Source organism: Triturus cristatus, chromosome 1_1, assembly GCF_964204655.1.
Source record: "Triturus cristatus chromosome 1_1, aTriCri1.1, whole genome shotgun sequence".
Classification (NCBI taxonomy): Eukaryota; Metazoa; Chordata; class Amphibia; order Caudata; family Salamandridae; genus Triturus; species Triturus cristatus.
The window spans coordinates 528,826,023-528,838,827 of record NC_140579.1 but is presented as its reverse complement, the minus strand read 5'-3'; the positions used below and the strand labels follow the sequence as shown (position 1 = coordinate 528,838,827).

The 12,805-nt window shown below is 52.5% G+C and overlaps 1 protein-coding gene across 8 annotated transcripts in view; it reads left to right on the top strand.

The window, feature by feature from the left end:
• The first annotated feature begins 4,575 nt into the window (after window positions 1-4,575).
• ELF3 (E74 like ETS transcription factor 3) overlaps window positions 4,576-12,805 on the top strand; it is a 41,514-nt gene continuing 33,284 nt past the window's right edge. For 2 of the 8 annotated variants that reach the window (XM_085643131.1, XM_085643130.1), the window contains exon 1: window positions 4,709-4,864. The gene's annotated coding sequence lies outside the window, so the exon portion shown is untranslated. Of the gene's footprint in view, window positions 4,865-12,805 lie in introns of all 8 variants that reach the window. The other 6 variants (XM_085643128.1, XM_085643127.1, XM_085643119.1 and 3 more) reach the window with 5 other exon arrangements.

The following is a 12,805-nucleotide window of genomic DNA, read 5'->3' as shown; positions in this document are numbered from 1 at the left end:
GAGCACCGGCCAGGTACTGACCATGGGAATGCAGATGGTCTCTCCAGGTACTTCCACTTAGGACATGAAGACGAGACTGGTCAAGGCTAGTTTAATGTCCCAGCGTTGGGGGGGGGGTTGTGTAGGAGAGTAGGGTCTGCTATCCTATGGTCACCCCAAATTTTTGCTTTTTGCTTCACTGGTTTTTGACATATTGAGGCTGTGGGCCTGCCAATCAGACCCCCAGCCTGCTGTTCTCTCTACTAAATTAAAACTATGCACCCTAGGTGCATAACCAATTGGAAGTGGATCACCCTGTCAGCCCCTGTACCAGTGTACACTAGGTACCCAGGGCATTGGTGTACCCAAGGCCTGCCAGGGGCTGAAGCATGTATTGTGCCACCCCAGGCTTGGCCTAACAATCTGACACAACTGGCTGATCACTCAGCTGGGGAAAGTTGGTGTAATCACCTCTTACTTAGGTGTAGTATACCTATACCTAACCTTAAATGGGACACCTGGTAACCTATAAGTCACTCCTATGGCAGGCCTTAACAATCCTGAAGGCAGAGTGCTTGGTTCCATGTGAGATGGTGCTCTGGCATGAGCTGAGCCTGTCTGCAGTGGTCGGAACAACTTCCTTCTACTGTTTCCAGATATCGTCATACCATATACTCTTAAGTGCATTATGAACCTCGCGGTTAAATGCTATCTTTGGTTTGGCTTTATCAAAACATGTCGAGTAAGGTGTCATACGAATTGGAATACTAACCCCTCGCCAATTCTGGCGACGGGGTTAGCATTCCACCCTTCTAGAGGGACACGACATGTACAGTACCTGAAACCCGGGTAAAATCAGACATAGCCTCAGCTCCACAAAATGGATGCTGCCACCACAGACACAAGTCTGCACTCCTGCTGCTGGGAGTCCTTCCAGCTTGGGAGGTGTGGACAAAGGGTTTCCTGCCAGGGGAGGTGCATGCACCACCCCAGACAGGATTTTGTGTATTGGTCAGGTAGGGCTTGAAAGAAACCAGACATGCCTGTGGCTCACAAGGAGCCTCGTGCATATGCCAGTTCAAACCGGTCCTGAGGCACACCAGTCCCGGGCCTGGGGCGAGCTGGACAAAGGATTGGGGGTGTAACCACCCCCCTTCCTGGTCCCACCCATAGGGAGGGACCTAGCAGGTAGTCCGGCCCCTAGAATCCGCTTAAAGGTAGGAGCTGTGTCCTAAGACTTCAGACATCCTGGAATCAACTTGAAACTAAGAAGAAGACGGGAACTTCGACATTCTGCTGCACAGAAGACTGAAGGAAATCTCCCCTGTGGTCAGGGAGTGACCACCTTGCTAACGCAAGCACCATCCAGTGAATCAACGTCTGCTTTGCCGCCGCCTCCCGCCGGAGCCCGAGCCCAGAGACTGACAAGACCTGAACCTCCAGACCTCTCACCGCCCGATCCACAGTCCCTGAAAAGAGGAGACCCGTGGAGGCACCGAGACACGTGGAGCCAGCCATCTTGAAACAACCACGACAAGCTGACAAGTGCAACAACCGAGGCTCCCTCCAAGTTGTGCTTTGGAATCTGAGAAGCCCAACCCTCGAGCAGCATCTGCACCAAAGGTGAGCCCTCCAGCATCTCCACGATCTGCGTGGGGCCCTTCTGCATTTTGCCACTCGACGCGCCTAACCGGTTGCTGGCCCGCTGGCTAGTAGCCATCTTGGCGACGAACTTAACAAAATACACCGCTGGTCTGGTTGCTCCAGACTGGCCCTTGCTCCCCTCCAAAGGAGCAGTCCTTCTGACCTTGCTGGTCAGAACCATCAGCTTATTTCATCTCCTACAACAATTACTTTTGCCAAGGCTTGTTTGCTTCGATCAAGTCGCCGATACCGCCGACAGCGAGAGCCTGCGTGGGACAGCTCGTGAACCGACTCCTGGACGTCGTCGACCTCCAGGGACCACGTGGCTGCAGAGACAAGCTACACCTTTCTTCCTGTTTGCACCCGACATTGCCTGGTACCCACCTGGTGCCACGCTGGTCACTGGCTAGTGACTGTGAACACTGTCCCCTCTGCTTACAGGTCTTCAACATCTCCGATCCACTCTTGGATCCACCGCATCTCTCCCGGACCGATCGCCTGCAGCATCTTTGTCCACAGGCTCCACGGAACAGATAGAAGAAACCCGACGCACTTCGAGGCCTATGCACCCGCTTCCTGTGGGTGAGGTAAAGCTGGCACTCCTGTGCCCAAGTGTAGTATTACATCTCTAGTGCCTGTGTTCCAAATCTTGAGTTCCTAGTCCATCTGGAAGATCCTCTTTGCAGTAACTTTGTACTTTTTACGCACCCATTGAAACCTATGGGAGCACGCGTTTGACTATTTGCTCTGCACACGCCACCCGTGGACCTCCTGGTCACTAACTGAAGTTAGCTCCTTGTAGGCCCAGCGATTCTAGAGGCCCTAGGCCTTTTCCCTTTTCTGTTCGTGGTACTTATACCACTATTTTAGTATATGGTTCGAGCGGCCACCAGGGCGTATCCATATAAAGTGCAACTTCTGTGTATTCTACTGTAATCTTGTTTGACGATTTGTGCTCCTGTGCTCATAAAGAGACTAGGGGCTACTTTGAGAAATAAATACATATATATTTTGAATATATATCTGTGTGGTGTCCTTTCATTGGTATAAAAGGGGGTTACATTTGGTAAAACAGCTGGCTTAACACGCTTCACGAGTTTAGCCTCAAAGACTGCTTAGCCTACGCTACCACTAGGGCAGCTAGTCCGAAAAGGTTGACTTACAACCACACCATAAGGGTTGCTTGGCATGGTACAAGGTGATCACTTTAACTAGTGAGCATCATATACCAGGCCAACTTCTCACAGTGTAGGATTGGGTAAGATTATGGTATGGAATGTTATGTTGTATTGTGTGGGGTGGGGAATCTGATGTGGGGATCGTAGGGGTGGGGGGAGGAACAAGGGGTCAGGAAATTCTTGTATAGTGAGGTCCTTAGTTTTGGAAGGCAGTTGCCAAGGGTTGAAATTTGTGATATGCACCTGTTTCAATAAAGCGGCCTTTTTCACACACAGAAAGTGGTCTCGTGCCGGCTTGCTCCCCAACCCCTTTATTTCCCAAGATCGTCTTGAGGCACCTTTCTTTGTTTACAAAATGCAGCGATCATGGAGCGGACTGCTCACACGGCCGTGCTGATGCCCTGTTCCCACTGCCAGAAAGGAGCGGTGTGACACTGCCCCCAGTGCTCTTGTGAGTTGGGCACGCTCCTCACAGTGGCCACGCCCTGTCGTGCAGCACTCCCCCTTGCAGTCAGAATAATGCGGCTTTTGTCAGAAAAAGGACCATAGAACCAATACTCACCAAAATCAAAGCTATTTTCAAGTGTCCACACATTACTAGCCATATCAATAGATGTAATAAGGTGATAAATTACGAATTGTAATAAATCGTCATGATTCAGACCAATCCATTAATTGGAAAGGTTTGATTCCTAACAAAAATCGCAATACATTTTCACAGTACAATACAGAAAGGCATTGCTTTAATTTGACTACAAAGCATGCATGTACTTATCTGTAAGGAGCAGCTAATAAAAGAGGAAGATGATTGTGTGTTCTGGACATATATATTGTTTGAACATTCTATAAATGATTTAGTGCTTTATTATGTATTTGCTATGTTCTTTAAAGGGCTGCATGTTGGAGCAGCAATAAAATGGTATTGCATAATTGTAGCCTCCGGTCTTGTGATGAAATCAGAATTTGTGTGTCATTTTTAGCTTCCAAAAACGAGACTATCACATTTGGAGAGGTACACTGGGACTCAGGAGTGAATTAAATGGTGCCTATGTATGACATCGAGAAGGAAGGAAAAGCTATAAACAAAATCTGACTGGTGTTTGTTGAAAGGTAATACTTCCTAAGAGTCAAACATGGCCGGGGTACAGGTGGGAGTTCTGTGGCACATTTGCAATAACTGGCTTTGTCACAGGTCTGCTGGCCTTTCACGGTCCCGAAACTGACCGACTCGGACCGCGAGACCCTACTCTAGCCGCACTGCTGGCCTTCGAGCGGCACCTGCTCTATATGACATCTCCAGGGAGTCCTAAGTTGACTTCCACTGTGTGATCCACCTGTCTAGATTTCTCTACAGGGCTTGAAACGAGACTGGCCCTCTCCATCACAAGTCTCGACCAGCGTACAGTGTTGCGAGAGATACCCAGAGAGTTGACGGGCCAGTGAGTGACCCTGTCTCAAATCGACTTATCTTTCTGAAACACCTGTCCAAAGACGCTGGAGTGTCGCAGCCTTCTCTCCAGCCTGCAGAGACAGTTCTCTTGCGAACTTCTCAATTTTTCTCTAGGCCAGATCACCTCTGGAGAAGGGCAAGCGAAAGACGGCCTGGGAGCTGAGGTGACGTACAGGCAGGGCGAGGAGAAGCAGCAAGATAGGTAGGCGTGCAGTGTGTACTCTCATACCTGGAGCAGGGAGGGCCTAGCAATTATTAAACCTGCCGGGCTGCTGTTTCCCGGCAGAGGTGGCCGGGCCTCGGGCCAAGTGTTACTTTATGCAAATCATCGTAGGGCTTGGGCAGGCAAGGCCGATGCTGGAATTCCCCATGCCTGGGCGGGATCGGGCCCAGATCAGATGACCCCCTTGCACACCTTGGTACTAAGGTATAAATGTAGAGAGAGGGAGTGGCGCACAAATCACAATTCTGCAACTTCAGCTGAACACGGGGACCTTGGATCGGGCTAGTCCTGTCCGACTGCATGTAGCCTCCAAGTGACTGCGCCACCGTCTTCAGCCCCCGTCCTTCGTGGATTTATATATTGTTTTTTCAGCACTCCGGATCAGAACAGGTACGACAGTTTTAAGACCTTTGTGATACGTGGGTGCCTAAGATATTTATTTAGCGCACCCTGCGAATGGACTGAAAGTGATCCAAAATGTGAGATGGTAAACGTAGGCTAGTAACTGGGTGATGTGCCCAGGATCAAGAAGATTCGTGAGTCGTGGTCGCTGGGATTAAAAACTATGGTGCCAATGTCTTACATTCTGCAATTGGTGTCAACGCCATTCGCCTCCTTTGCACCACACATGTACCAGTTGTTTAGCCGGATGTGATGATAACATGCTTTTTAAGCTTGCCACCTGCAGGGAGGTCTGCCATGGACGGATCTATTCGAGGGCCCAGGGTTTTTGGATTGGGAGGGAGCAGGGAGCAAAAGGAAAGATTCCACTGAAATCATTCCATGTATGGAATGATTTCAGTTGCCCATGGTTAAACCCATTGCCCCACACAGACATACACACTTAGAAAAAAAATGAGGCTCACGCGCGAGGTGATTGGTGCGGACGGACCGACGATGGAAAAACACCATGGGCCGCCCGCGGCTCCTCGACAGAGAGTGTGAGGTGCCTGCGTTGGGCGGGAATGGTGGACAAATTGAAGAGCTTGGGGATCACGTATAGATTGCGAGGAGAATGTATTACGATAATGTGAGGTGGGCAGTGCCAGGAGTTTAGGGACTGCATAGAGAGAGATGATCTCACTTTTTAGAACTTTCTAGAGTGCAGTTTTCCACACCCATCGTGGATTATGTGCTCTCCGATCCAGGTTCTTGGTTACGTGTTATTGAAGCAGTGTATAAAGTGCTATTCAATATAGGGGCTCGGATGTAAATGTGACACGAGATACCTAACTCTTAACAGTAACCGAATTATAGCTCACACGTAAGCGCCAATTACAAACCAGATAATGAAAAATGCTGACTTACAGCCCTCACAAATACTGCACAGAACAACTCCTACTTAAACAAATTGCTCCTCAGTATATCTAAATATATAAGTTCTGATGTTCGTGTTATAAGCCCCTTTACTCTCGCACAACATAGGGGCAGATTTATGAGCCCCTTGCGCCACTTTTGCGTCACTTTTCCCATGTTAAAAGTGACGCAAAAGTGGCGCAAGGGGCTCATAAATCTGTCCCATAGTGCACAATAATTTGCGTCAATTTGAGGGCGTCTAGAGGCCCCGAGTGTATTTGTGTACGGCCAACACTTCCGCGGCAAAGGGGATTGAGGGTATGAAGTGCTAATGTGTCATTCTTTTACATAAACAGGCCTAAGTGTGCTTCAGGGTGTTGTACAGGCATTAACAACTACCGGAGTGAGACAGTGTGAAGTTCCCATCTTAAAAGTGTACTGCCCGTGAGACATGCAAAACAGTGGCGACGAGGATCAAAGAGGTGTGTTGTTGTCTTTCTTGCCTTGTCCATTGTCCATTTAACAATGATAGGAGGTGGGGTATCCTAAAGGGGATAATGTCTTAGGCGAGGCTGAGAATCACTCCCCTAGTTAATCATACATTCCGTGGCGATGGCCAGTAGAGATACCGCTTTTAAAATGCAGGTATTCCCGATGGAAGGTGTCTCTGCCTAAGGGGGGCGTGGCTGACCGCTGGGAGGTCCCCCCCCCACCGCGGGGGGAGAGGGGTGGCGGGTACAGGCCCGACATTTTCACTTCTTGGGCTATTTATTTTTGTAGCCCAAATGGAGCCCAACCAATAAATTGGTTGGGCTCCTGCTCCCGGCCACCATTTTAGGTTTGGTGACCTGGTGGCTGGGAGCTTAGGCTTAGTTTTTTGGTGTTTTTTGTGCTTTTCTGTCTGGTTACCGTTAGGTTAGTGGGTGTATTAGCTTCGGTATTCCCAAAGTGGCGAGCGGTTATGGCGCAGAAGGATTACCGCGTCTTGGAGGCTCTCCGGCTGCTCTGCGAGGAGGGCCGGATGGACCTCGTGGTTGGCGAGGTGAAAGCCCAAGTCGCGCCCCGTGTGGCGGCGGCGGTGACCGGTTGCAGGTCCCCGAAGCGTACCCAGACTTTGCCGGTAAGTGAGCGGGGCCGCCCGCGGTCTAAGAAGGCGGCTCCTGCTGTGTTAAGGCAGGCGGGAGCGGGGGTTTGTATGTGGAGGCGGGTGGGTTGGAGCACGGGGGAAGGAGGGCCACATCGGGGTGGGGGAGGTTGTCTGAGCAGCGTGTTGACCCTCTCCCGGCGGCGGAATATCGGGAGAGGGCGGTGTCAACACCCGCGGGGAGGGGGAGGCATGGGGGAGCACGAGGCAGTAAGCGGCGCTTCCCCGCTTTACCGTTTGTGGGGGAGGCAACGGCGGCGGGAGTCGGGGGCACGGTGGGGGTGCGGGTATTCTCCGTGTGGGTGGGGAAGCGGGAGCTGGTGGTTTGGTGGCAGGGGGTCCGGGCCCACTGAGAGATCTTGCACTTTCACGGCCAGAGCCAGGCGGCAGGGAGGAAAGATTAGGTGCATTGAACATTGGGCACATACAGGTTCCCGTGAGGGATTTGGCTATGTTGTCACACTTGGGGCGCGCAGACGGGGGGGAGTTGGGCCCTTTGGGGGCAGGAGACACGCGTGGGGGGTATATGGCCAGTCCCCCCCTTTATTCCTCGCCAGTGTCATTGAGGGGTGACGGGGGGGTCCGTGGTGGAGAGCTCTCTGGGGGAGGGGGAGTGGGCTCAGGTGGAAGGGTGGGAGGACAGGCAGGCTTTGGTGTCCAGCAGGGCCCAGGGAGGGGACTGGGCAGCCCCACATGTCAGTATGGGAAAAGGGGGGGACCCTGAGTTGGCTGGGGGAGAGTTTGGGGAGGATTTGGAGGAGGGGGGTATTTCTTGGCGACAGCGGGGGGAGTTGGCAGCAGACGCGTGTGTTTCCGCTGGGTTTATGGGGGGGATGGCGCGGGAGGGGGTGCTCACGGGGGCGTGTCAGGTGCGGGACGGAAGGGGGCCCGGCCTCCGCGTTGGTACAGGCGATGTTGGATTGGAGTGGGGACGAGGATGGGGAGGCCACTTCCTAGATGGGGCGTTCGTTCGGGGTTGGGCTGGACGGGGGTCAGCTCTCGGGGGAGGGTGCGCTGGTCTCTTGGGAGGAAAGGTTAGCTGGCAGGGGTGAGGGTCCCAGCACGTCAGTCTAAACTTTTTCTTTGCAGGTCAAGGGGCATTGCAGCGCTGCGGACTCGGTAGGGCGGGGCGCGGCCCATTTACACCGAGGAGAAGGGAGGCTAGAGCCCTGCACGGCACATCCCGTATCAGCGGGGGATCCCGTCGCGGCCAGCGCATGAAGGCCCCGCACGGCCTCGCTGGCCCCAACGTCTAGTGGAGCACTTTGGTCAGCTTTACCAGCGGAGAAGGATTTTCAAGGAGTTCAACGCATGGGGGAGCACCGGCGTGTACAGTCGGTTCCCCCGCATGGGGGTCATGTGGCCGTTGGGGCCAGCGCTGGACAGGTGGGAGTCAGTAAGGCCCGGTGTTAGATCTGGGGGTCTCTGGTTGGCAGGGTAGGTACTACTGTCCAAGTAGGGACCCTTGCTTCTAGTCAGGGAAAGGGGGATACACTGTTAGGATAACCCCTGCTCACCCTCTAGGTAGCTTGGCCTGAGCAGTCTAGGCTATCAAAGGCAATGTGTAAAGTATTTGTACCAATACTCACAGTAACACAGTGAAAACACCACAGATTTACTCTACACCAGTTTTAGAAAAATAAGGTATCTTTACTAAAAACTTCACAAGACCAAATACTACAGAAAAACCAACATACAATTAAAAATGTTACTTTAAAGATAGTTCAAGAGTTTGTAGAAAGTACTCCAGGATGTAAAAATCTGTGTCCTGCACAATGCGACTCTCAATGCACAAAATGCGACACTCTCGTGCCCAACAGTACCTGTAGTTGCGCTAAGGTTCCCAAAAGCTATAACAATGAAGATGGCAAAGGCGATGCGATACTCCTGAGACCTTGGGGAGGCTTTGCAGCAGCCCTGCTTCACGCAGCAGAGGTGGATGCGCCGGTTCCGATCTGTAGGGGGAGGATGCGATTACTTTGGCTTTCGTTGCGTAGGTTTCTTAGGGGGAAGCTTCACGCACAGGTACGGTGCGATGCTCTTCGATGGGGCGCGATGCGCGGTGCGGCATTGACTTCTGGCGCCGCAACCCTCGATGCGCCACGGGACGGGACTCTGTGTCGACGCACGCAGCGACTGGATACTTTCACGCACCGGCAGTGGTGCGGCCCGCAAACTGGTTCTGCGACGACCTTCGCAGTGTCAGGAATATTCACGCACCGGGACGATGCTCGACGCACTCGGCGATGCGGGAACTCCGGGTGCTGCGATGATGCCGCAATGAAATTCTTCGCGCACTCTCGATCTTGCGACTCGCAACCGGATGATGCGACCCTCAAACGGATGATGCGATGGGTACCAGTTTCTCTTGTTCACGCTTTCTGCTTTCCAGCTCCCAAACACAGCAAAACGACCTCCTGAGGCCCCGAGACTAGGCAAGCACTCCAAGGCAGGTCAGAACTCCCTCAGCAGAGTTCCAGGGGAGCTGGTGGAGAAGTCCTTTTGTTCCTGGGACATCTTAACAGGGAGCCAGCTCTCCTCAGGCCCTTGGAGATCAGAATTTAAAGAAGGGGACACAGCAGAGTCCTTCCCCTCTCCTTGGCAGCAAAGCAAAACAGCAAGCAGGCAGTCTTCTCCTCTTCAGTTCCTTCCAGCTTTCTCCTTGGCAGAGGTTCCTTCTTAGTTCCACAGTGATCTAAAGTTTAGGTGTCTGGGGTCCTCTTCTTATACCCCTCCAAGTCTTTGTCTCTCTTTGTTCCAGTGGGGGGATTCCCCTGCTCAAACCGGTTCCTGGGTGAGCTCTGCCCGGGAGCACCTGGTTCCTTTCAGAGTGAGGGGCAGGGTCGTTAGACACTCAGCAGGAGGTAGAGCCTTCTTTGTGCTGGCAGAGGCAGAGTCCTCAGCCTGGCCAGCAGGGGGTGGAGCCGGCATTGTGCTGGCAGAGGCAGCCCTATTCAAACCCAGGGGCTACTCCTCCCACCCATCTAGAGCAGATCTCCCTATTCACCCTGCTGCTGACTCATCCAGACTCCTGGAGCCACCTAGCCCATCACATGACACCAGTCAGCCAATCTGCACACCGGCACACAGGAAGGTTAAACAGGAGAATAGCTACTTTCTAAAAAGTTCTATTCTCACACAGTGAATTTAAAAACCATCTTTCTAAAAAGATGTATAATTAAATTCTGAACACAAAGATACCAAACTTGGATTTTCTATCTTGCCTTTAGGGGAAGATAGGCATGTAAACAGCCTCCCCCATTCTGTCCTATGGGCAAGATAGCCTCTCAGCAGTGACAAGAGACAATGGCTGTAATTCACTACCAGGGCATGTTACACACCTCAGTACATGCCCTACCTTTCAGATACACTGCACCCAGCCCAGGGGGATACCTAGGGCCACCAAAGGGATGCCTTACATGTACAGAAAGGGAAGGATAAGGCCTGGTCAGTGGGTGAACTGGCCAGGTCGTCATGGCAGTCCTGGACTGCACATAGGCACTGCAAGCAGGCCTAAGACATCATTTTAGCGCTACTCCTGTGGGTGGCACAATCAGTGCTGCATCCCACTAGTAGCATTTGTACTACCAGCCCTGGCCCTCTCAGTGCACTTTACTAGGGCCTTACAGCTAGAACCAATATGCCAAACATGTATAGCCAATTACATCACAATTTCCCTAGGGAGCACTTGCACTTTGACACTGATCAGCAGTGGCAAAGTGCCCAAATCATCTATACCAGTAAAAACGGCATCCAGCATAGCATCAAAAATACAGGAGTTAGAGGCAAAAAGTCAGGGGTAACCACGCCAAAAGATGCCAGGTCTAACACCCGGTGTGTAGGTTTTGACCCTGAAGCGCTCCAGGAGGAGGAGCCCATTGTGCTTGATTACGATGAAGATACCCCCGAAGAGGGGGAGTTGCGGGAGGTGGAGGAGGGGGGGCTCTCACATTGTTCGTAGTTTGTTGCAGGCTCCGACGGTGGCGCCGATTAGACAGATAGCAGAGTCTAGGTCCAGGAGAGACTGCGGCTCCATGGTGAGGGCTCCTCGGCAAGTGGATTCTTTGGAAGCGGTGGCAAGGCGGTCGGCGCCTGTCCGAGCACCCTCCTTAGAGCCAGGTGAGACTAACAGACCACAGGCCAAACCGAAAATGGTGTCTGTGGGGACGGGAGGGGTGAAGGGGTGGGGGGGCCGGAGGGGAGACTGCATAAAGGGAAATACGTTAAAGATACAGGAGTGGGACCTGCTGCCGGGGGGGCGCCACAGGGTACCAAGGTGGAAAGCGGGCCAAACATGGAGGCTGGGGGGGGCACAGAGCCCTTACAGAGCAAGGAGTTGAAGATTAAGAAGCTGCCATATATGGGGGTGACAAAGCCTTTGGGGGCGCATTTAATGTTGGCTACCAAGGAGCGTATCTGGAAAGGGGAATACGTGGAATTATTGAAGCTCTTACATAGGGAGGTGAGATCCAAAGAGGGCTCCAAGGAGGAAGAATACGAGCTGACTAAGAGACCGAGGGTGCCAGTGACAATAGAAAACTGGATGGTGGCATTTCTCATATACCCCAGTGTGTACTGTGAGAAGTTCCCCAAGCGCTGCGCGTGTATGGCATGGGACCCGGAGGCCAAATGGGGGGAGCTAGACACAGATTTGTGACAGCACACCATGGGGTCGGCAACAGGTGGGAAGACGGTATTTACAGCAAGCGGGCTGCCATTGGTGTACCGGCCCTTTCAGGGGAAGCCCACCCGGGGAGGGGTGGGAGGCACAGGGTCAACGCAAACTGGGACAGGGGCATGCTGGGACTTTAATAAAGGCTTGTGCATGAGGGAATATTGCAAGTTCAAGCATGAATGTTCGAAGTGTGGGAAGCGCCACCCCCTTGTTAACTGTTGGGGTGAACCAGCAATGGCAACATCCAGGTAACAGCACCCCAGGCCCCTCACACCCATTCCAGAGCAATAGGGGGGTAAGGGTCTGCAGGGTACTGGGCCCAAAAGCTCCTACGCCAGTTAGGCTGGCGAAATTGGTGGAGGGCCTGCAGGGGTATGGGGATTTGGGGGCGAAAAAGGTTTTGATTGAGGGGTTTCAGTGCGGGTTTCGTTTGGGCTATCAGGGACCTCGACAGAGACAGTGGGCGGACAATTTGAAATCAGCAGACGGACACAGGGTGGTGGTGCAAGGAGTTGAGCGAAGGGAGAATGGCAGGCCCCTTTAATGATTGGCCAACAGAGAACCTGATCATATCACCGATCGGGGTGGTGCCCAAAAAGGAGGAGGGTCAATACAGGTTGATTCAGCACCTTTCATGGCCCGAGGGGTCTTCAGTTAATGATTTCATTGATGAGGAGGCAGCCTCAGTTTCTTATTCCTCAGTTGACGTGGCCATGTCACTAGTGGTGACCCCGGGCGCGACTGCAGAGATGGCAAAGTGTGACATAAAGTCGGCTTTTCAGTTACTTCCAGTCCATCCCGATGATTGGAACTTGCTAGGTATCCAGTTTGAGGGGAAATGGTACGTGGACAAAGATCTACCGATGGGTTGTTCAATGTCATGTGCTTTATTTGAATGTTTTAACTCATTTTTGCAGTGGTACTTCTCGCAGCGCACGGGTCACACATGGGTGACGCACTACTTAGATGATTTCTACTTTGTAGGTTCACCGGGCTCCACGGAGTGCCAGGCAGCCCTGGACACCTTCCATGAGCTCATGGGTGACATGGGAGTGCCGTTGGCACCCGAGAAGACAATGGGTCCTTGTACGACTATGTCCTTTTTAGGGATTGAAATTGACTCAGTGGCAATGCGGGCTCGCTTGCCAGATGACAAGAAAGGTAAAATGTATGCTGTCCAAACAGAAGGTGACGGTGAAAGACATACAGGTGCCAC